The 24,961-nt window shown below is 38.7% G+C and overlaps 1 protein-coding gene across 3 annotated transcripts in view; it reads left to right on the top strand.

Annotated features, from left to right (window-relative positions):
* TASP1 (taspase 1) overlaps positions 1-24,961 on the top strand; it is a 275,867-nt gene that overhangs the window by 34,106 nt on the left and 216,800 nt on the right. The window lies entirely within an intron of this gene.

The raw sequence follows: 24,961 nt of genomic DNA on the forward strand, positions 1-24,961 counted from the left end.
TCCCCTTCCTGTGTCCAGGTGTTCTCATTGTTCACTTTGCACCTATGAGTGAGAACACGCAATGTTTGGGTTTCTGTTCTTGCGATCGTTTGCTGAGAATGATGGTTTCCAGCTGCATCCATGTCCCTACGAAGGACATGAACTCATCCTTTTTTATGACTGCATAGTATTCCATGGTGTATATGTGCCACATTTTCTTAATCCAGTCTGTCATCGATGGACATTTGGGTTGGTTCCAAGTCTTTGCTATTATGAATAGTGCCGCAATAAACATATGTGTGCATGTGTCTTTATAGTAGCATGATTTATAATCCTTTGGATATATACCCAGTAATGGGATGGCTGGGTCAAATGGTATTTCTAATTCTAGATTCTTGAGGAATCGCCACACTGTCTTCCACAATGGTTGAACTCGTTTACCGTCCCACCAACAGTGTAAAAGTGTTCCTATTTCTCCACATCCTCTCCAGCACCTGTTGTTTCCTGACTTTTTAATGATCGCCATTTTAACTGGTGTGAGATGGTATCTCATTGTGGTTTTGATTTGCATTTCTCTGATGGCTAGAGATGATGAGCATTTTTTCATGTGTCTGTTGGCTGTATAAATGTATTCTTTTGAGAAATGTCTGTTCATATCCTTTGCCCACTTTTTGATGGGGTTGTTTGTTTTTTTCTTGTAAATTTGTTTGAGTTCTTTGTAGGTTCTGGCTCTTTGTCAGATGAGTAGATTGCAGAAATTTTCTCCCATTCTGTAGGTGGCCTGTTGACTCTGATGGTAGTTTCTTTTGCTGTGCAGAAGCTGTTTAGTTAAATAAGATCCCATTTGTCAATTTTGGCTTTTGTTGCCATTGCTTTTGGTGTTTTAGACATGAAGTCCTTGCTGATGCCTATGTCCTGAATGGTATTGCCTAGGTTTTCTTCTAGGGTTTTTATGGTTTTAGGTCTAACATTTAAGTCTCTAATCCATCTTGAATTAATTTTTGTATAAGGTGTACAGAAGGGATACAGTTTCAGCTTTATACATATGGCTAGCCAGTTTTCCCAGCACCATTTATTAAATAGGGAATCCTTTCCTCATTTCTTGTTTTTGTCAGGTTTGTCAAAGATCAGATGGTTGTAGATGTATGGTATTATTTCTGAGGGCTCTGTTCTGTTCCGTTGGTCTATATCTCTGTTTTGGTACCAGTACCATGCTGTTTTAGTTACTGTAGCCTTGTAGTATAATTTGAAGTCAGGTAGTGTGATGCCTCCAGCTTTGTTCTTTTTGCTTAGGACTGTCTTGGCAATGCAGGCTGTTTTTTGGTTCCATATGAACTTTAAAGTAGTTTTTTCCAATTCTGTGAAGAAGATCATTGGTAGCTTGATGGGGATGGCATTGAATCTATGAATTACCTTGGGCAGTATGGCCATTTTCACAATATTGATTCTTCCTATCCATGAGCATGGAATGTTCTTCCATTTGTCTGTGTCCTCTTTTATTTTGTTAAGCAGTGGTTTGTAGTTCTCCTTGAAGAGGTCTTTCACATCCGTTGTAAGTTGGATTCCTAGGTATTTTATTCTCTTTGAAGCAATTGTGAATGGAAGTTCACTCATGATTTTGCTCTCTGTTTGTCTGTCATTGGTGTATAGGAATGCTTGTGATTCTTGCACATTGATTTTGTATCCTGAGATTTTGCTCAAGTTGCTTATCAGCTTGAGATTTTGGGCAGAGACTGTGGGGTTTCTAAATGTATACACTCATGTCATCTGCAAACAGGGGCAATTTGACTTCCTCTTTTCCTAATTGAATACCCTTAATTTTTTTATCTTGCCTGATTGCCCTGGCCAGAACTTCCACCACTATGTTGAATAGGAGTGGTGAGAGAGGGCATCCCTGTCTTGCACCAGTTTTCAAAGGGAATACGTTGAGTTTTTGCCCATTCAGTATGATATTGACTGTGAGTTTGTCATAAATAGCTCTTATTATTTTGAGATATGTCCCATCAATACCTAATTTATTGAGAGTTTTTAGCCTGAAGTGCTGTTGAATTTTGTCGAAGGCCTTTTCTGCATCGATTGAGATAATCATGTGGTTTTTGTTGTTGGTTCTATTTATATGCTGGATTATGTTTATTGATTTGCATATGTTGAAGCAGCCTTGCATCCCAGGGATGAAGCCCACTTGATCATGGTGGATAAACTTTTTGATGTGCTGCTGGATTCGGTTTGCCAGCATTTTACTGAGGGTTTTTGCATCAATGTTCATCAGGGATATTGGTCTAAAATTCTCTTTTTCTGTTGTGTCTCTGCCAGGCTTTGGTATCAGGATGATGTTGGCCTCATCAAATGAGTTAGGGAGGATTCCCTCTTTTTCTATTGAATAATTTCAGAAGGAATGGTACCAGCTCCTCCTTGTACCTCTGGTGGAATTCAGCTGTGAATCCATCTGGTCCTGGACTTTTTTTGGTGGGTAGGCTATTAATTGTTGCCTCAATTTCAGAGCCTGCTATTGGTCTATTCAGGGATTCAACTTCTTCCTGGTTTAGTCTTGGGAGAGTGTATGTGTCCAGGAATTTATCCATTTCTTCTAGGTTTTCTAGTTGATTTGCGTAGAGGTGTTTATAGTATTCTCTGATGGTAGTTTGTATTTCTGTGGGATTAGTGGTGATATCCCCCTCATTGTTTTTTATTGCATCTATTTGATTCTTCTCTCTTTTCCTCTTTATTAGTCTTGCTAGCGGTCTATCAATTTTGTTGATCTTTTCAAAAAACCAACTCCTGGATTCATTGATTTTTTGAAGGGTTTTTTGTGTCTCTGTCTCCTTCAGTTCTGCTCTGATCTTAAATATTTCTTGCCTTCTGCTAGCTTTTGAATGTGTTTGCTCTTGCTTCTCTGATACTTTTAATTGTGATGTGAAGGTGTCAATTTTAGATCTTTCCAGCTTTCTCTTGTGGGCATTTAGTGCTATAAATTTCCCTCTACACACTGCTTTAAATGTGTCCCAGAGATTCTGATATGTTTTTTCTGTGTTCTCATTGATTTCAGAGAACATCTTTATTTCTGCCTTCATTTCGTTATTTACCCAGTAGTCATTCAGGAGCAGATTGTTCAGTTTCCATGTAGTTGAGCAGTATTGATTGAGTTTCTTAATCCTGAGTTCTAATTTGATTGCACTGTGGTCTGAGAGACAGTTTGTTGTAATTTCTGTTCTTTTACATTTGCTGAGGAGTGCTTTACTTCCAACTATGTGGTCAATTTTGGAATAAGTGTGATGTGGTGCTGAGAAGAATGTCTATTCTGTTGATTTGGGGTGGAGAGTTCTGTAGATGTCTATTAGATCAGCTTGGTGCAGAGTTGAGTTCAATTCCTGGATATCCTTGTTACCTTTCTGTCTCTTTAATCCTGTCTGATGTTGACAGTGGGGTGTTAAAGTCTCCCATTATTATTCTGTGGGAATCGAAGTCTCTTTGTAAGTCTCTAAGGACTTGTTTTATGAGTCTAGGTACTCCTGTATTGGGTGCATATATATTTAGGATAGTTAGCTCTTCTTGTTGAATTGATCCCTTTACCAATATGTAATGGCCTTCTTTCTCTCTTTTGATCTTTGTTGGTTTAAAGTCTGTTTTATCAGAGACTAGGATCGCAACCCCTGGGTTTTTTTGTTTTCCATTTGCTTGGTAGATCTTCCTCCATCCCTTTATTTTGAACGTATGTGTGCCTCTGCACGTGAGATGAGTCTCCTGGAAATAGCAAATTGATGGGTCTTGACTCTTTATCCAATTTGTCAGTCTGTGTCTTTTAATTGGAGCATTTAGCCAATTTACATTTAAGGTTAATATTGTTATGTGTGAACTTGATCCTGTCATTATGATGTTAGCTGGTTATTTTGCTCGTTATTTGATGGAGTTTCTTCCTAGCATTGATGGTCTTTACATTTTGGCAGTTTTGGCAGTGGCTGGTACCGGTTGTTCCTTTCCATGCTTAGTGCTTCCTTCAGGAGCTCTTGTGAAGCAGGCCTAGTGGTGACAAAATCTCTCAGCATTTGCTTGTCTGTAAAGGATTTTATTTCTCTTTCGCTTATGAAGCTTAATTTGTCTGGATATGAAATTCTGGGTTGAAAATTCTTTAAGAATGTTGAATATTGGCCCCCACTCTCTTCTGGCTTGTAGAGTTTCTGCCGAGAGATCTGCTGATCGTCTGGTGGGCTTCCCTTTTTGGGTAACCTGACCTTTCTCTCTGGCTGCCCTTAAGATTTTTTCCTTCATTTCAACTTCGGTGAATCTGACAATTATATGTCTTGGAGTTGCTCTTCTCGAGGCGTATCTTTTGTGGCGTTCTCTGTATTTCCTGAATTTGAATGTTGGCCTACCTTGCTAGATTGGGGAAGTTCTCCTGGATAATATCCTGCAGAGTGTTTTCCAACTTGGTACCATTCTCCCCATCACTTTCAGGTACAACAATCAGATGTAGATTTGGTCTTTTCACATAGTCCCCTATTTCTTGGAGGCTTTGTTAATTTCTTTTTACTGTTTTTTCTCTAAACTTCTCTTCTCACATATTATTTTAAATTTATTTTTTTTTTAGGGAAAGGTCTCATGCTGTTGTCCAGGCTGGAGCGCAGTAGTGCAATCATAGCTCACTGTAGGTTAGAGCTCCTGAGCTCAAGCAGTCCCCCTGACCTCTGTCCCGAGTACCTGGGACTACAGGCATGCACCCTCATGCCCAGCTATTTAAAATAAAATTTTTGGAGAGATCGGGTCCTACTGTGGTGCCCAGGCTGATCTTGTACTGCTGATCTTAAGTGATCCTCCTGTCTCACCCTTGAAAAGTGACTTTATTATTTATAAGGGGCAAGTTAGTATATAGGCTGATTAGTTTATGTCAAGTAATAGGCATACTACTTTTTTGTCAACTTTATTGGAGTATAATTTACATGCAACAAAATTGATCAGTGGTAAGTGTACAATTTAATGAGTTTTGACAAATACATACAATTGTGTAACCACCAGTACAGTCATGATATATAACATTTCCATTACCCTCAAATTTCCCTCATACCTATCCACAGTGAATCCTCTCCATCAGTGTCCCCTGGCCACCATTATCTGCTTTTTGTCATGATAGATCAGTCTTTTCTAGATTTTATTCTAAATAGAATTATACAGTTTGTGATCTTTTGTGAATGGCTTCTTTCACTCACATAATGCTTTTGAGATTCACCCATATTGCTGGGTGTATCAGGAATATATATATATCTTTATGTAGACTTTATGTGAATTTATGTGAACATATGATTTGATTTCTCACAGGTAAAATACTTAGGAGTAGAATTGCTGAGTCTGTGGTGAGTGTATGCTTAACTTTAAAGAAAACTGCTAAACAATTTGCCATTTGCGTTCTCACTAGCAATGTATATAATTCATTCAGATTTCCATAGATAGATCTGCAGTTTTGCCAATACTTAGTTTTGTCAGTCTTTTAAATTTTAGTCATTTTAGTGGTTATATAATGGTATCTGGTGGTTTTAATTTGCATTTCCCTAATGACTACTGTTAATGAAATAATAATTTATGACCCTTGTGAAAGGTAGTAAGGCAGACTTTTTTCAAGGGAGGAACTATTGTGATAGCTGTAGGAACCACTGCTGTATTAGTTGCTTTTGCGTTGCTATAAAGGAATACCTGAGGCTGGATAATTTATAAAGAAAAGAGGTTTATTTGGCTCTTGGCTCTGCAGGCTGTACAAGCATCTGTCATCAGCTCAGCTTCTGGTGAGACCTCAGGAAGTTTAAAATAATGGTGGGAGACAAAGGAGGAGTTGGTATATCACATGGTGAGAGAGGCAGCAAGAAAGAGAGGGAAGAGGTGACAGGCTGTTTTAAACAACCAGATCTCACATGGACTCATACAGTGAAAACTAACTAATTGCTTTGAGAAGAGCACCAAGCTATTCATGAAGGATCCGCCCCCATGACCCAGATACCTCCTACTAGGCCCACCTCCAACATTGGAGGTCCCATTTCAGCATGAGATTGGAAGGAGACAAAACATCCAGACCATATCAACTGCTATGGGATTTTCTAGTGAGGAAGAGAGATTGGGCTCAATTCTGAATACAGCATAGACAAGTGACAATTTATAGCTAAAAAGCTGGGTGAGGGTCAGTGGATGGAAAATTACCAAGAGGAAACATCACAGGTAAGGGGAGATTCTGGCTAAATCGACATCGACCTAACAGAATTCTTGCTGGACACAGACCACAGTGATGAGATGTCACTTGGGGGATGGTGGAGAATGAGGAATCTGATTAAATATCGAGGATGACCAGATATCAAGGGTGGGAGTATCTTGTCAGACTGATTTAGCAAGATTCTTATTAAAGTTGAACAGTGCAGAGATAAACATGGAAGTCCAAAAGTCTAGCCCAGTTGAAAAATAGTTCAGGATAATTTGAATAGAGTTTGGTCAATAAGAGACACTTTATGGCTAATGATGCTAAGCATGTTTTCATGTGTTATTTGCAATCTGTGTAAAACTGCCCCTTAAAAACTTTGGATTGTCTTACTGCATTGTATGGATTTTTAAAAATAAATTCTGGATAGAAGTCCTTTAAGAGATAATATGTTTGATAAAATCTTTCTCCCAGACTGTGGTTTGATTTTTCTTTAATAAAACTTATTTATTTTCATTTTTTTGAGACAGGGTATTGTTGTGTTTCCCAAGCTGGAGAGTGGTGGCATGATCATGGCTCACTGCAGCCTCCACCTCCCAGGCTCAATCGATCCTCCCACCTCAGCCTCCAGGGTAGCTGGGACTACATGCTTGTACCACCATGCTTGGCAAATTTTTGTATATATATATATATATATATATTTATTTTTTTTTTTTGTAGAGACTGAGTTTCATCATTTTTCTCAGACTGGTCTTGAACTGCTGGATTCAAGCTGTCTGCCCCCTTCGGCTTCCCAGAGTGTTGGGATTAGGTGTGAGTCACCATGCCTGGCCCATTTTTCTTTTTCTGGGATGGAGTCTCACTTTATCTCCCAGGCTGGAATGCAGTGGTGTGATCTCAGGTCACTGCAACCTCCACATTCCGGGTTCAAGCGATTCTCTAGCCTCAGCTTCCAGAATAGCTGGGATTACAGATGCACACCACCATGCCCAGCTGCTTTTTGTATTTTTAGTAGAGACAGGGTTTTACCATGTCGACCGGGCTGGTCTTGAACTCCTGACCTCAGGTGATCCACCTGCCTCGGCCTCCCAAAGTGCTGAGATTACAGGCATGAGCCACTGTGCCTGGCCCCATTTTTCTTTAATAAACTTATTTTAGAACAGTTTAAAGATTTACAAAACAATTGTGAAGATATTTTAGAGCAGGGATTCGTAACCCCAGGGCCCCGAACTGGTATCAATCTGTGGCCTGTTAGGAACTGGGCCACACAGCAGGAGGTGAGTGGTGGGTGAGTGAGCATTACCGCCTGAGCTCTGCTTCCTGTCAGATCAGCAGTGGCGTTAGATTCTCATAGCAGCAGGAGCCCTATTGTGAACTGCGCATATGAGAGATCTAGGTTGCACGCTCTTTATGAGAATCTAATTCTTGATGATCTGCGGTGGAACAGTTTCATTTTAAAACCATTCCCCACCCATCCATGGAAAAATTGTCTTCCATGAAACTGGTCTCAGTGGTGCCAAAAAGGTTGGGGACCTCTGGTTTAGAGAATTCTCATATGCTAATATCCAGTTTCCCTAATTAGCGTCTTAATTAGCAGGTATATTTGTCATAATTAATGAACCTATAGTGATACATTATTAACTGACATCCATACCTCATTCAGATTTTCCTAGTTTTTGCCTAATGTCTTTTTTCTCTTCCAGGATTCCATCCAGGATACCACATTACATTTTTAGTTGTTGTGTTTCTAGGATTCTCTTGCCTGTGACAGTTTCTCAGACTTTCCTTGTTTTTTTTGCCCATTTCCTTTTTGAGGAGTACTAGTCCAGTGTTTTGTGGAGTGTCCCTCAATTAAGATTTGTATGATATTTTTGTCATGATTACGGGTTATGGGTTTTTAGGTGGAAGGCCTTAGAGATAAATTTTCATTCTCATCATACGATATCAAGGGTACATATTATGACCATGACTTATTGCTGTTGATGTTGACTTCTGTCACATGCCTTACACAGTGTAGTGTTTGCTGGGTTTTTCCACAGTAAAGGTATTCTTTATTCACCCTACACATTTACTGTATTCTTCAAAAAGAAGTCAGTATACATACCTCACACTTAAGGAATGGAGAGTTATGCTTCACCTTTTTGAGCATGGAATAGCTAATATTTTTGGAATTCTTTTGCAAACATTTTCTTTTTCCTCCTATTTATTTATTCATTCAGTAATGAATCTCTATCAGTATGGACTCATGGATATTTTATCCTTTTAGTTGTAGTCTAATACTGCTTTATTTATTTTGTTGCTCAAATTGTTTCTGCTTTGGCCATTGGGAGCTCTTTCAGTTGGCCCTTGTGGCCCTTTGATATATCCCCATCATTGTGAGTTCTTTTTTTAAATTTTTGAGCACTTCCATACTTTCCGGTAGTATAAGATGCTCCAGGCTTATTTCTTTTTTTTTTCTTTTGAGAGTGTCTCACTCTGTTGCCCAGGCTGGTGGAGTGCAGCGGCATGATCACAGCTCACTGCAACCTCAGCCTCCCAGGCTCAAGTCATCCTCCCACCTCAGCCTCTCAATAGCTGGGACTACAGGTGCTTGCCATCACGCCTGGTTAATTTTTGTATTTTTTTTTTTTTTTTAGAGATGGGATTGCACTGTGTTTCCCAGGCTGGTCTGGAGCTCCTGAGCTCAAGTGATTCTCCTGCCTGGGCCTCCCAGAGTGCTGGGATTACAGGTGTGAGCCACCACACCCGGCCAGGCTTACCTTGTACATTTCTTGCCTCAGTCCTAGAATCATCCATTTCTCCAAGGAAGACTTTTAACTTATTGGAGAATAGTATTAGAATCCAAGACTTGGGTGCTAGGTGTGCTTATTGGAGTATCATTGTTTATGGGGCCTCTCAGCTGACAGAGCAAGGAAATATATGTTTTTGTACTAACCTATGTATGTATGTATGTGTGTGTATACATACACATATTTATGTATATATATAATGGCTTGCTTTTTCTTAATAATTGCTTTTTAACAGTAAAAAAGTAATTGATAAAATTCAATTATTTTTTCTTGTATAATTTATGTTTTTCTGTGTAAGAAATCCTTGCCTAATGTAAGGTCACAATACTTTATCCTATTTTTTCTTTTACAGTGTTTATAGTTTTAACCCCTACATGTAGGTGTATGGTCCTTTTCAAAAAGAATTTTTCCTGAATTCTAGTGTGAGGTAAATGTCTTTTATTTCCTTTGTATATTTTTCTAGTACAATTTCTTGAAAATATTATTCTTTCTCCATTGAATTGCCTTGCCACCTTTAGCGAAAATTGACCATTTCTCTGTGTGTCTATTTCTGGACTCTATTCCATCTCTTTCATCTATATATGTAAATTTATGTCAATACCACACTCTTGAAATCTTGAAATTAGGCAATGTGAGTCCCTACATTTCTTTTCCAGAGATTTCTTTGCTATCCTAGTTTCTCTGCATTTACATAAGTATTTTAAAACTGACTTGTCAGCCTTTACAAGAAGAGAAAGACTGTTGGAATTTATATTGGGATTGTATTAATATTGGAATTTACATTGGAATTTATATTGTGTTGAACCTGTTAATCAATTTAATAATACTGAATTTTCCAATTGATGAACATAGTATTTATTTCCATTTATTGAGATTTAAAAAATATCTCTCAAGATTATTTTGTGGTTTCCAGTGTACAGATCTTGTATATATTATGTTTATTCCCAAGTATTTCATGTTTTGATGCTATGATAATTGGTATTAAAAACATTTAATTTCCAATAGTTTGTTGCTACTATATAGAAAAAGTTTTTGTTTATATATTGATCTTGTAGCCTATGAGCTTACTAACTCAGTGATTCACTTAGCTTGTTTTTAAAATATAGACAAACAGATATAGGGATAACTGTTTGTTTTTCATAAATAAGTTTTTATGTGGTTGAGAAAGTTCCCTTCTATTCCTTGTTTTCCAGGATCCTTTTTTTCTTTTTTTCTTTTCTTTTCTTTTTATTTATTTTTATTATACTTTAAGTTCTAGGGTACATGTGCATAACGTGCAGGTTTGTTACATATATACTTGTGCCATGTTGGTGTGCTGCACCCATCAACTCGTCAGCACCCATCAATTCATCATTTATATCATGTATAACTCCCCAATGCAATCCCCCCCCCTTCCCCCTCCCCATGATAGGCCCCATGTGTGATGTTCCCTTCCCAGTCCAAGTGATCTCATTGTTCAGTTCCCACCTTGAGTGAGAACATGTGGTGTTTGGTTTTCTGTTCTTATGATAGTTTGCTAAGAATGATGGTTTCCAGCTGCATCCATGTCCCTACAAAGGACGCAACTCATCCTTTTTTATGGCTACATAGTATTCCATGGTGTATATGTGCCACATTTTCTTAATCCAGTCTGTCACAGATGGACATTTGGGTTGATTCCAAGTCTTTGCTATTGTGAATAGTGCCACAATAAACATACGTGTGCATGTGTCTTTGTAGTAGAATAATTTATAATCCTTGGGTATATACCCAGTAGTGGGATGGCTGGGTCATATGGTACATCTAGTTCTAGATCCTTGAGGAATCGCCATACTGTTTTCCATAATGGTTGAACTAGTTTACAATCCCACCAACAGTGTAAAAGTGTTCCTATTTCTCCACATCCTCTCCAACACCTGTTGTTTCCTGACTTTTTAATGATTGCCATTCTAACTGGTGTGAGATGGTATCTCATTGTGGTTTTGATTTGCATTTCTCTGATGGCTAGAGATGATGAGCTATTTTCATGTGTCTGTTGTGGCTGTATGAATGTCTTCTTTTGAGAAATGTCTGTTCATATCCTTTGCCCACTTTTTGATGGGGTTTTTGTTTTTTTCTTGTAATTTGTTTGAGTTCTTTGTAGATTCTGGATATTAGCCCTTTGTCAGATGAGTAGATTGCAAAAATTTTCTCCCATTCTGTAGGTTGCCTGTTCACTCTGATGGTAGTTTCTTTTGCTGTGCAGAAGCTCTTTAGTTTAATTAGATCCCATTTGTCAATTTTGGCTTTTGCTGCCGTTGCTTTTGGTGTTTTAGACATGAAGTCCTTTGCCCATGCCTATGTCCTGAATGGTACTACCTAGATTTTCTTCTAGGGTTTTTATGGTATTAGGTCTAACATTTAAGTCTCTAATCCATCTTGAATTAATCTTCGTATAAGGAGTAAGGAAGGATCCAGTTTCAGCTTTCTACTTATGGCTAGCCAATTTTCCCAGCACCATTGATTAAATAGGGAATCCTTTCCCCATTTCTTGTTTCTCTCAGGTTTGTCAAAGATCAGATGGCTGTAGATGTAGGTATTATTTCTGAGGACTCTGTTCTGTTCCATTGGTCTATATCTCTGTTTTGGTACCAGTACCATGCTGTTTTGGTTACTGTAGCCTTGTAGTATAGTTTGAAGTCAGGTAGCGTGACGCCTCCAGCTTTGTCCTTTTGACTTAGGATTGTCTTGGCAATGCGGGCTCTTTTTGGTTCCATATGAACTTTAAAGCAGTTTTTTCCAATTCTGTGAAGAAAGTCATTGGTAGCTTGATGGGGATGGCATTGAATCTATAAATAACCTTGGGCAGTATGGCCATTTTCATGATATTGATTCTTCCTATCCATGAGCATGGTATGTTCTTCCATTTGTTAGTGTCCTCTTTGATTTCACTGAGCAGTGGTTTGTATTTCTCCTTGAAGAGGTCCTTTACATCCCTTGTAAGTTGGATTCCTAGGTATTTGATTCTCTTTGAAGCAATTGTGAATGGAAGTTCATTCCTGATTTGGCTCTCTGTTTCTTTCTTACTGGTGTATAAGAATGCTTGTGATTTTTGCACATTAATTTTGTATCCTGAGACTTTGCTGAAGTTGCTTATCAGCTTAAGGAGATTTTGGGCTGAGACAATGGGGTTTTATAATATACAATCATGTCATCTGCAAACAGGGACAATTTGACTTCTTTTCCTAACTGAATACCCTTGATTTCTTTCTCTTGCCTGATTGCCCTAGCCAGAACTTCCAACATTATGTTGAATAGGAGTGGTGAGAGAGGGCATCCCTGTCTTGTGCCATTTTCAAAGGGAATTTTTCCAGTTTTTGCCCATTCAGTATGATATTAACTGTGGGTTTGTCATAAATAGCTCTTATTATTTTGGGTACGTTCCATCAATACCGAATTTCTTGAGCGTTTTTAGCATGAAGGGCTGTTGAATTTTGTCAAAAGCCTTTCCTGCATCTATTGAGATAATCATGTGGTTCTTGTCTTTGGTTCTGTTTATATGCTGGATTACGTTTATTGATTTGCGAATGTTGAACCAGCCTTGCATCCCAGGGATGAAGCCCACTGATCATGGTGGATAAGCTTTTTGATGTGCTGCTGAATCTGGTTTGCCAGTATTTTATTGAGGATTTTTGCATCGATGTTCATCAGGATATTGGTCTAAAATTCTCTTTTTTTGTTGTGTCTCTGCCAGGCTTTGGTATCAGGATGATGTTGGCCTCATAAAAAGAGTTAGGGAGATTTCCTCTTTTTCTATTGATTGGAATAGTTTCAGAAGGAATGGTACCAGCTCCTCCTTGTACCTCTGGTAGAATTCAGCTGTGAATCCATCTGGTCCTGGACTTTTTTGGTGGTAGGCTATTAATTGTTGCCTCAATTTCAGAGCCTGCTATTGGTCTATTCAGGGATTCAACTTCTTCCTGGTTTAGTCTTGGGAGAGTGTATGTGTCCAGGAATTTATCCATTTCTTCTAGGTTTTCTAGTTGATTTGCGTAGAGGTGTTTATAGTATTCTCTGATGGTAGTTTGTATTTCTGTGGGGTCGGTGGTGATATCCCTTTATCATTTTTATTGCGTCTATTTGATTCTCTCTCTTTCTTCTTTATTAGCCTTGCTAGCGGTCTGTCAATTTTGTTGATCTTTTCAAAAACCAACTCCTGGATTCATTGATTTTTTGGAGGGTTTTTGTGTCTCTGTCTCCTTCAGTTCTGCTCTGATCTTAGTTATTTCTTGCCTTCTGCTAGCTTTTGAATGTGTTTGCTCTTGCCTCTCTAGTTGTTTTAATTGTGATGTTAGAGTGTGAATTTTAGATCTTTCCTGCTTTCTCTTGTGGGCATTTAGTGCTATAAATTTCCCTCTAAACCCTGCTTTAAATGTGTCCCAGAGATTCTGGTATGTTGTTTCTTTGTTCTCATTGGTTTCAAATAACATCTTTATTTCTGCTTTCATTTCGTTATGTACCCAGTAGTCATTCAGGAGCAGGTTGTTCAGTTTCCATGTAGTTGAGCGGTTTTGATTGAGTTTCTTAGTCCTGAGTAATAGTTTGATTGCACAGTGGTCTGAGAGACAGTTTGTTATAATTTCTGTTCTTTGCCATTTGCTGAGGAGTGCTTTACTTCCAATTATGTGGTCAATTTTGGAGTAAGTGCGATGTGGTGCTGAGAAGAATGTCTATTCTGTTGATTTGGGGTGGAGAGTTCTATAGATGTCTATTAGGTCCGCTTGGTGCAGAGATGAGTTCAATTCCTGGATATCCTTGTTAACTTTCTGTCTCATTGATCTGTCTAATGTTGACAGTGGAGTGTTGAAGTCTCCCATTATCGTATGGGAGTCTAATTCTCTTTGTAAGTCTCTAAGGACTTGCTTTATGAATCTGGGTGCTCCTGTATGGGGTGCATATATATTTAGGATAGTTAGCTCTTCCTGTTGAATTGATCCCTTTACCATTATGTGGCCTTCTTTGTCTCTTTGATCTTTGATGGTTTAAAGTCTGTTTTATTAGAGACTAGGATTGCAACCCCTGCTTTTTTTTGTTCTCCATTTGCTTGGTAGATCTTCCTCCATCCCTTTATTTTGAGCCTATGTATGTCTCTGCATGTGAGATGGGTCTCCTGAATACAGCAGACTGATGGGTCTTGACTCTTTATCCAGTTTGCCAGTCTGTGTCTTTTAATTGGAGCATTTAGTCCATTTACATTTAAGGTTAATATTGTTATGTGTGAACTTGATCTTGCCATTATGATATTAACTGTTATTTGCTCGTTAGTTGATGCAGTTTCTTCCTAGCCTCGATGGTCTTTACATTTTGGCATGTTTTTGCAATGGCTGGTACCGGTTGTTCCTTTCCATGTTTAGGCTTCCTTCAGGGTCTCTTGTAAGGCAGGCCTGGTGGTGACAAAATCTCTAAACATTTGCTTATCTGTAAAGGATTTTATTTCTCCTTCACTATGAAGCTTAGTTTGGCTGGATATGAAATTCTGGGTTAAAAATTCTTTTCTTTAAGAACTTTGAATATGGCCCCCACTCTCTTCTGGCTTATAGAGTTTCTGCCGAGAGATCTGCTGTTAGTCTGATGGGCTTCCCTTTGTGGTAACCCGACCTTTCTCTCTGGCTGCCCTTAATTTTTTCCTTCATTTCAACTTTGGAATCTGGCAATTATGTGTCTTGGAGTTGCTCTTCTGGAGGAGTATCTTTGTGGCGTTCTCTGTATTTCCTGAATTTGGATGTTGGCCTGCCCTAGTAGGTTGGGGAAGTTCTCCTGGATGATATCCTGAAGAGTGTTTTCCAACTTGGTTCTGTTTTCCCCCTCACTTTCAGGCACCCCAATCAGACGTAGATTTGGTCTTTTTACATAATCCCATACTTCTTGCAGGCTTTGTTCATTTCTTTTTCTTCTTTTTTCTTTTGGTTTCTCTTCTCGCTTCATTTCATTCATTTGATCCTCAATCGCTGATACTCTTTCTTCCAGTTGATCGTGTCGGTTACTGAAGCTTGTGCATTTGTCACGTATTTCTCGTGTCATGGTTTTCATCTCTGTCGTTTTGTTTATGACCTTCTCTGCATTAATTAGTCTAGCTGTCAATTCTTCCACTCTTTTTTCAAGATTTTTAGTTTCTTTTCGCTGTGTACGTAATTCCTCCTTTAGCTCTGAGAAGTTTGATGGACTGAAGCCTTCTTCTCTCATCTCATCAAAGTCATTCTCTGACCAGCTTTGATCCGTTGCTGGCGATGGGCTGCGCTCCTTTGCAGGGGGAGATGCGCTCTTATTTTTTGAATTTCCAGCTTTTCTGCCCTGCTTTTTCCCCATCTTTGTGGTTTTATCTGTCTCTGGTCTTTGATAATGGTGACGTACTGATGGGGTTTTGGTATAGGTGTCCTTCCTGTTTGATAGTTTTCCTTCTGACAGTCAGGATCCTCAGCTGTAGGTCTGTTGGAGATTGTTTGAGGTCCACTCCAGACCCTGTTTGCCTGGGTATCAGCAGCAGAGGTTGCAGAAGATAGAATATTGCTGAACAGTAAGTGTACCTGTCTGATTCTTACTTTGGAAGCTTCCTCTCAGGGGTGTACTCCACCCTGTGAGGTGTGGGGTGTCAGACTGCCCCTAGTGGGGGATGTCTCCCAGTTAGGCTACTCAGGGGTCAGGGACCCACTTGAGCAGGCAGTCTGTCCCTTTTCAGATCTCAACGTCCGTGTTGGGAGATCCACTGCTCTCTTCAAAGCTGTCAGACAGAGTCGTTTTCGTCTGCAGAGGTTCTGCTGCTTTTTTGTTGTTGTTATTTATTTGTGCCCTGTCCCCAGAGGTGGAGTCTACAGAGACAGACAGGTTTCCTTGAGCTGCTGTGAGCTCCACCCAGTTCGAGCTTCCCAGTGGCTTTGTTTACCTACTTAAGCCTCAGCAATGGCGGGTTCCCCTCCCCCAGCCTCGCTGCTGCCTTGCATTAGATCGCAGACTGCTGTGTTAGCAATGAGGGAGGCTCCGTGGGCGTGGGACCCTCCCGGCCAGTTGTGGGATATATTCTCCTGGTGTGCCCGTTTGCTTAAAGCGCAGTATTGGGGTGGTAGTTACCCCATTTTCCAGGTGTTGTGTGTCTCAGTTCCCCTGGCTAGGAAAAGGGATTCCCTTCCCCCTTGCGCTTCCCAGGTGAGGGGATGCCTCGCCCTGCTTCAGCTCTTGCTGATCGGGCTGCAGTAGCTGACCAGCACCAATTGTCCGGCACTCCCCAGTGAGATGACCCCAGTACCTCAGTTGAAAATGCAGAAATCACCGGTCTTCTGTGTCGCTCGCGCTGGGAGTTGGAGACTGGAGCTGTTCCTATTCGGCCATCTTGCTCCCGACTCTCTTTTTTTTCTTTTTTTAAATCACGAATGGATGTTGGGTTTAATTAGCCTCTTTAGCTGTATCTACTGAGATGATCATATGGTTTTTCCCTTTTTCTCTTAATATGGTGAATTACATTGATTTTTTAAAAAATTATACTTTAAGATCTAGAGTACATGTGCACAACATGCAGGTTTGTTACATAGGTATACATGTGCCATGTTAGTTTGCTGCACCCATCAACTCGTCATTTACATTAGATATTTATTCTAATGCTATCCCTCCCCTAGTCCCCCACTGCCTGACAGGCTCTGATGTGTGATGTTCCCTGCCCTGTGTCCAAGTGTTTCATTGTTCAGTTCCCACCTATGAGTGAGAAAATGCTGTGTTTGGTTTTCTGTCCCTGTCATAGTTTGTGAGAATGATGGTTTCCAGCTTTATCCATTTCCCTGGATGAACTCATTCTTTTTTATGGTTGCATAGAATTCCAGGGACATGAACTCATCCCTTTTTATGGTTGCATAGAATTCCATGGTGTATATGTGCCACATTTTCTTAATTCATTGATGGACATTTGGGCTGGTTCCAAGTCTTTGCTATTGTGAATAGTGCCAAAATAAATGTACGTGTGCAGGTGTCTTTATAGTAGCATTATTTATAATCCTTTGGGTATATACCCAGTAATGGGATCACTAGGTCAAATGATCTTTCTAGTTCTAGATCCTTGAGGAATCGCCACACTGTCTTCCACAGTGGTTGAACTAATTTACATTCCCACCAACAGTGTAAAAGCGTTCCTATTTCTCCACATCCTCTCTAGCTTGTGTTCTAATTGGTGTGAGATGGTATCTCATTGTGGTTTTGATTTGCATTTCTCTGATGGCTAGAGATGATGAGAATTTTTTCATGTGTCTGTTGGCTGCATAAATGTCTTCTTTTGAGAAGTGTCTGTTCATAGCCTTTGCCCACTTTTTGATGGGGTTCTTTGTTTTTTTCTTGTAAATTTGTTTAAGTTCTTTGTAGATTCTGGATATAAGCCCTTTGTCGGATGGGTAGATTGCAAAAATTTTCTCCCATTCTGTAGATGGCCTGTTCACTCTGATGGTAGTTTCTTTTGCTGTACAGAAGCTTTTTAGTTTAATTAGATCCCATTTGTCAATTTTGGCTTTTGTTGCCATTGCTTTTGGCGTTTTAGTCATGAAGTCCTTGCCCATGCCTATGTCCTGAATGGTATTGCCTAGGTTTTCTTCTAGGGTTTTTATGGTTTTAGGTCTAACATTTAAGTCTTTAATCCATCTTGAATTAATTTTTGTATAAGGTGTAAGGAAGGGATCCAGTTTCAGCTTTCTACATGTGGCTAGCCAGTTTTCCCAGCACCATTTTTAAAAAAGGGAATCCTTTCCCCATTTCTTGTTTTTGTCAGGTTTGTCAAAGATCAGATGGCTGTAGATGTGTGGTAGTATTTCTGAGGGCTCTCTTCTATTCCATTGGTCTATATATCTGTTTTGGTACCAGTATCATGCTGTTTTGGTTACCGTAGCCTTGTAGTATAGTTTGAAGTCTGATGGTGTGATGCCTCCAGCTTTATTCTTTTTGCTTAGGATTGTCTTGGCAATGTGGGCTCTTTTTCAGTACCATATGAACTCTAAAGTAGTTTTTTCCAATTCTGTGAAGAAAGTCATTGGTAGCTTGATGGGGATGGCATTGACTCTATGAATTACCTTGGGCAGTGTGGCCATTTTTCACGATATTGATTCTTCCTATCTATGAGCATCGAATGTTCTTCCATTTGTCTGTGTCCTCTTTTATTTCGTTAAGCAGTGGTTTGTAGTTCTCCTTGAAGAGGTCTTTCACATCCCTTGTAAGCTGGATACCTAGGTATTTTATTCTCTTTGTAGCAATGGAGAATGGGAGTTCACTCATGATTTTGCTCTCTATTTGTCTGTTATTGGTGTATAGGAATGCTTGTGATTTTTGCACATTGATTCTGTATCCTGAGACTTTGCTGATGTTGCTTATCAGCTTAAGGAGATTTTGTACTGAGATGATGGGGTTTTCTAAATATACAATCATGTCATCTGCAAACAGGGACAATTTGACTTCCTCTTTTCCTAATTGAATACCCTTAATTTTTTTCTCTTGCCTGATTGCCCTGGCCAGAACTTCCAAGACTATGTTGAATAGGAGTGGTGAGAGAGGGCATCCCTGTCTTGTGCCAGGTTTCAAAGGGAATTTTTCCAGTTTTTGCCCATTCAATATAATATTGACTGTGAGTTTGTCATAAATAGCTCTTATTATTTTGAGATACGTTCCATCAATACTTAGTTTACTGAGAGATTTTAGCATGAAGGGCTTTAGAATTTTGTCAAAGGCCTTTTCTGCATCGATTGAGATAATCATGTGGTTTTTGTTGTTTCTATTTATGTTATGGATTACGTTTATTGATTTGTGTATGTTGAAGCAGCCTTGCATCCCAGGGATGAAGCCCGCTTGATCGTGATGGATAAGCTTTTTGATGTGCTGCTGGATTTGCTTTGCCAGTATTTCATTGAGGATTTTTGCATCGATGTTCATCAAGGTTATTGGTCTGAAATTCTCTTTTTCTGTTGTGTCTCTGCCACGCTTTGGTCAATCAGGATGATGCTGGCCTCATCAAATGAGTTAGGGAGGATTCCCTCTGTTTCTATTGATTGGGATAGTTTCAGAAGGAATGGTACCAGCTCCTCTTTGTACCTCTGGTAGAATTCGGCTGTGAATCCTTCTGGTCCTGGACTTTTTTTGATTGGTAGGCTATTAATTATTGCCTCAATTTCAGAGCCTCTTGTTGTTCTATTCAGAGATTCAACTTCTTCCTGGTTTAGTCTTGGGAGGGTGTATGTGTCCAGGAATTTATCCATTTCTTCTAGATTTTCTAGTTTATTTGCATAGAGTTGTTTATAGTATTCTCTGACGGTAGTTTGTATTTCTGTGGGGTCAGTGGTGATATCCCCTTTATCATTTTTGGTTGCATCTATTTGATTCTTCTCTTTTTTCTTCTTTATTAGTCTCGCTAGCGGTCTATTCTCCAGGCATAGGAGAGAATCTCCTGGTCTGTCAGTTGCTAAGACTATGGGAAAAGCACAGTATTTGGTCAGAAGTGTCCCGTTTTTCCAGGTGTAGTCTGTCACGGCTTCCCTTAGCTAGGAAAGGGAAATCCCGATTCCTGGTGCTTCCCAGGTGAGGCGATGCCCCACCCTGCTTCAGCTCACCCTCCGTGGCCTCCATCCACCATCCTTCCAGTCTCAGTGACATGAACCAGGTACCTCAGTTGGAAATGCAAAAATCACCCATCTTCTGTGTTGGTCATGTTGGGAGCTGCGGACTGGAGCTGTTCCTATTCAGACATCTTGGAATGGAAGGCGATTTTTTTTAAACTGTTAAATCAGCCTTGCATTTCTGGAATAAATGCTACTTGATTATGATGTATTATCATTTTTAAGTTAATTAAGGAAATTATCTTCTATTCCTAGATTTCTGAGAGTTTTTAACATCATGAATGGATACTGAGATATTTTTAGGATGTTTTTGCAGCAACTATTGATATGATCATGTGATTTTTCCTAGTCTTTTAATTGATTTTCTAATGTTGGACTAGTCTTGTATTATTGGGATGTATCTCACTTGGCTCTAATCTATTTTTTTTTATATATTGCTGGATTACATTTGTTAATATTTTGTTAAGGATTTTTGCACGTATATTCAAGAGGGATGATGTTCCTCATTCTGAAGAAATTTGTAGCATTCAGTGCTTGCTAGAAAAGAAGGAAGATCTGAAATCATTTTAAGAAACTAGAAAAAGAGAAGCATGTCATCCAAAGTATGCAAAAAGAAAAAACAGATATAAAGATGAGAGTAGAAATCAATGAAATAGAAAACAGAAAGTCAACCAAACCAATAGTTAAGTTAGTTCTTTAAAAGATTAATAAAATTTATCAACATCAAGCCAGACGGATTAGGAATGTAAAAGAAGAGTGAGACATCACTAATATGAGCAATGAGAGAAGGGATGTTTTGATATATTTCTGGTAATATCTTCTAATATGCTTTTACTTTTAGCTATCTGTGCTTTTATAATTAAGGACAGTTTCTTATAAAGTTTTCTGACAGTCAATGAACCTCTAATTCAAGTCCTTAGACAATTTGAATATAATGTAATTTTTTTTTTTTTTTGAGACAGAGTTTCGCTTTCATTGACCAAGCTGGAGTGCAGTGATGCTATGTTGGCTCACTGTAACCTCTGCCTTCTGGTTTCAAGTGATTCTCCTGCCTCAGCCTCCAGAGTAGCTGGGATTACAGGTGCCCGCCACCGTGCCCAGCTAATTTTTGTATTTTTAGTAGAGATGAGGTTTCACCATGTTGGCCAGGCTGGTCTTGAACTCCTGACCTCGTGATCCCCCTGCCTCGGCCTCCTGAAGTGCTGGGATTACAGGTGTGAGGCACTGTGCCCAGCTGAATTTAATGTAATTGTTGATACGGCTGCATAGAAAGCGATCATCTTGTTATTTTCTATTCCTTTCGTCTCTACTTTGTTCTTATTTCTTCTTCTTATGCTATCTTTTGAGGATTTTTTAAAAAAGAACTATTTTTTCCTCCGCTTTTATTCTATTAGCTCTACACTTCTTTTATTTTTTATTAGTTGCCCTACCATTTGCAAAATATACTTTTGGATTATCACAGTCTACTTTCAAATTATATTAATATTATAGACCTTCATGTGTAATGTCAGAAGCTTGTAACAATACACTTCCATTCATTCCTCTCAATCTTTGTGCTACTTGTGCCCTATAGTTTGCACCTGTATATGTTATAAACCCCATGGTACACTGTTATTATTTTTGCTTTAATCAATTATCATTTGAAGCACTTTGAAAATGAGATAAAAGTTACTTATATCTTCCCACTTATTTAGAGTATTAATCACTTTCATTCTTTTGCAGATTTACATGTGGTATCTTTTTTGTTTGACCTGTAGAATATCCTTTAACATTACTTATAGTGTAGGTTTGCTGGTGAAAAATTATCCCAATTTTTGTGTGCCTGAAGAAGTCTTTATTTTGCCTTTACTTTATGAAGACATTTTGTAGGTTTCTCAGTTTTTAGTTTGTTTCCTCTCTTAGTTCTTTAAAGAGATTACTCCATTGTCTTCTGTCTTGCATTGTTTCTGACCAGAAATCTTCTTTAATATTTTTGTTCATTTTCACATGTGTCTTTTTGCTCTTGTTGCTGTTAAGATTTTATTACTGGTTTTCAGCATTTTGATTATGATGTACTCTGATGTATTTTTATTCATATTTTATTTGGGGATTGTTGAGCGTCTTGAATTTGTATGTTTATAGTGTTTATTAAGTTTGGATAATTTTTGGCTAATATTTTTACTGTTCATCCACTTTTCTACTTTCTTTTGGGACTCCAGTTACATGCATGTTGGATCATTCGATATTTCCCATTTTTCTCCAGTACTGTTTTTTTCTTTCTTTTCCTCCTCCTTTTTTTTCTTTTCCCTTTTTTCACTTTGTCATTTAATTTGGATAATTTCTATTGCTATATTATTACATTTATTGCTATTTTCTTCTGCAGTGCCAAATTTACTGTTAACCATTTTCAAATGCCTTTACCTTAAATTATTGTCTGTTTCATCTCTAAAAATTTTAATCTTTTTTTTTTTTGAGACGGCGTCTCGCTCTGTCACCCAGGCTGGAGTGCAGTGGCATGATCTCAGCTCACTGCAACCTCCACCTCCCGGGTTCAAGCGATTCTCCTGCCTCAGCCTCCTGAGTAGCTGGGATTACAGGTGAGCTTCACCACACCCAGCTAATTTTTGTATTTTTAGTAGAGATGGGATTTCACCATGTTCACCAGGCTAGTCTCGAATGCCTGACGTTGTGATCCTCCCTCCTTGGCCTCCCAAAGTGCTAGGATTACAGGTGTGAGCTGCTGTGCCTGGTCAAAAATTTTTATAGTTTTTTTTTCTTTCCTTCTTTTGCTAATACTTTCATATACCTACCTGAACATATAGAGTGTGTTTATATAATCTAGTTTAAAATTGTTAGGTAACATTAACATTGTTAGCTAACATTAAAATTGTTTGCTAATTTGATCATTGATGTCATTTCTACGTTTGTTGTTATTATTTGATAATTCCTCTGGTTGTGGGCCACATTATTTTGCTTACTTGCATGTCCGTACATACTTGCCAACATGTGTTGTTATCTGTATAATTATGGCCATCCTTGTGGGTTTGACGTAGTATTTTGTTGTGGGTTTTGATTTGCCTTTTCCTGATGACAAAAGATGTTGAACATTTTTCTTTTTCTTTTTTTTGAGATGGAGTCTCACTGTGTCACCCAGGCTGGAGTGCAGTGGTGCATGATCTTGGCTCACTGCAACCTCTGCCTCCTGGGTTCAAGCGATTCTGGAGCCTCAGCCTCCCGAGTACCTGGGATTACAGGTGCCCACCACCATGCTCGGCTAATTTTTGTATTGTTATTAGAGACAGGGTCTCACCATGTTGGCCAGGCTGGTTTCGAACTCCTGGCCTCAAGTGATCTGCCTGCCTCGGCCTCCCAAAGTGCTGGGATTACAGGTGTGAGCTACCATGCCTGGCCACATTTTTCTATTTTTAGAATTGGTTTTTATCTATTTATTTTTTAGAGACAGGGTCTCACTTTGTTGCCCAGGCTGGAGTGCAATGGCATGTACATCTTTTCATGTGCTTGCTGTTGATTTATGTATCTTATTTGGAGAAATGTTAATTCATATTCTTTTCCCATTTTTAAATTGTGTCATCTTTTTATTTTAGAGTTGTAGAATTTTAAAAAATATATATATTCTGGATATAAACTCCTTATTAGATACATGGGTTGCAATTTTTTTCTTCCATTTTGTGTTTTTTTCTCCTATTTTCTTTATGGTGTCCTTTGAAATAAAAGTTTTACATTTTGATGAAGTCCTATTTACCTAGTTTTTTCTTTGGTTGTTTGTGTTTTTGGTGTCAAATCTAAAACTATTTTGTTACCCAAGATGATGAACATTCGTTGTTATATTTTCTTTGAAGAGTTACGTAGTTTTAGCTATTACATATAGGCCTTTGGTCCACTTTGAGTTAACTTTCATACATGGTGTGAGATAGGGGTCCAACTTCATTTTCTTATATATGGATATCTAATTGTCCCAGTACCATTTATTGAAAAGACTATATCTTCTGGCCAGGCGCGGTGGCTCATGCCTGTAATCCCAGCCTTTTTGGAGGCTGAGGCGGGTAGATCACAAGGGCAGAAGATCGAGACCATCGTGGCTAACATGGTGAAACCCCTGTCTCTACTAAAAATACAAAAAATTAGCCGGGTATGGTGGTGGGTGCCTGTAGTCCCAGCTACTCGAAAGGCTGAGGCAGGAGAATGGTGTGAACCCGGGAGGCGGAGCTTGCAGTGAGTGGAGATCACGCCACTGCCCTCTAGCCTGGGCCATGAAGCAAGACTCCATCTCAAAAAAAACAAAAGAAAAAAAATTATTTATTGAATTGTTGTGGCAACCTTGTTGAGTTGATTTTAAGTATAAGGGTATATTATTTCTGGATTCTCAGTTCTATTATATCAATTTATATATCTATCCTTAGCTTTTTGTCTATATTACACTGTCTTGATTACTTTACTTTTGCAGAAAGTTATAAAACCTAGAAGTGTGAGTCCTTCGGTTCTGTTCTTTCCAACATTGTTTTGGTGATTCTGGGTCTCTTGCATTTCCATATGAATTTTAGGATCAGCCTGTCAGTTTCTGCCAAAAAAGTAGCTAGGATTTGATAAAGGATTATTTTGAATTAGACTGATTTGGGGAGTATTGCATTGTAACAACAGTAAGTCTTCTGGTCCATGTACATAGAATGTTTTTCCACGTGTTTAGGTATTGAATTAAAAATTTTTTCAATGTGTTTTACAGTTTTTAGCATACAAGTCTTATACTTCTTTTAAAAAATGTATTTCTGTTTTTTGTTTTTGATGTTACTGTGAGATTTTCTTGATTTCATTTTCAGATTGTTTATTGCTAATATATAAAAATCCAATTGATTTTTGCATATTAATCTCATATCCTGCAACCTTCCTAAACTTATTAATTCTAATTTTTTTTAGTGGAGTCTTTAGGATTTTCTGTATACAGGATCATGTTATCTTGAAACAGTTTTACTTATTCCTTTCCAATCTAGATGTTCTTTCTTTCTTTCTCTCTTTCTCTCTCTCTCTCCCTTTCCTTCCTTCCTTCCTTCCTTCCTTCCTTCCTTCCTCCTTCCTTCCTTCCTTCCTTCCTTCCTTCTTTCTTTCTTTCTTTCTTTCTTTCTTTCTTTTTCTCTTTCTTCTTTTTGTCTAATTGTCTGGTTAGATTGTACCGTATATTAGTGAATAGGTACTGAGAGTGGATATCCTTGTCTTGTTCCTGATCTTAGGGGACGGCATCTAGTCTTTCACCATTAATTATAATGTTAACTCTGGACTTTTTTTTTTTTTTGGCATAATTATGATTTACTCGAGCCTCGATCTCCCCGGCTTAAGTGGGACCTCCTCAGCCTCCCAAGCAGCTGGGACCACAGATGCACACCACCACACCTCGCTAAGTTTTAAGTTTTTTTGTATAGATGGTGTCTCACTGTGTTGCC

Source organism: Trachypithecus francoisi, unplaced genomic scaffold (assembly GCF_009764315.1).
Source record: "Trachypithecus francoisi isolate TF-2019V2 unplaced genomic scaffold, Tfra_2.0 Lachesis_group21, whole genome shotgun sequence".
NCBI lineage: Eukaryota > Metazoa > Chordata > Mammalia > Primates > Cercopithecidae > Trachypithecus > Trachypithecus francoisi.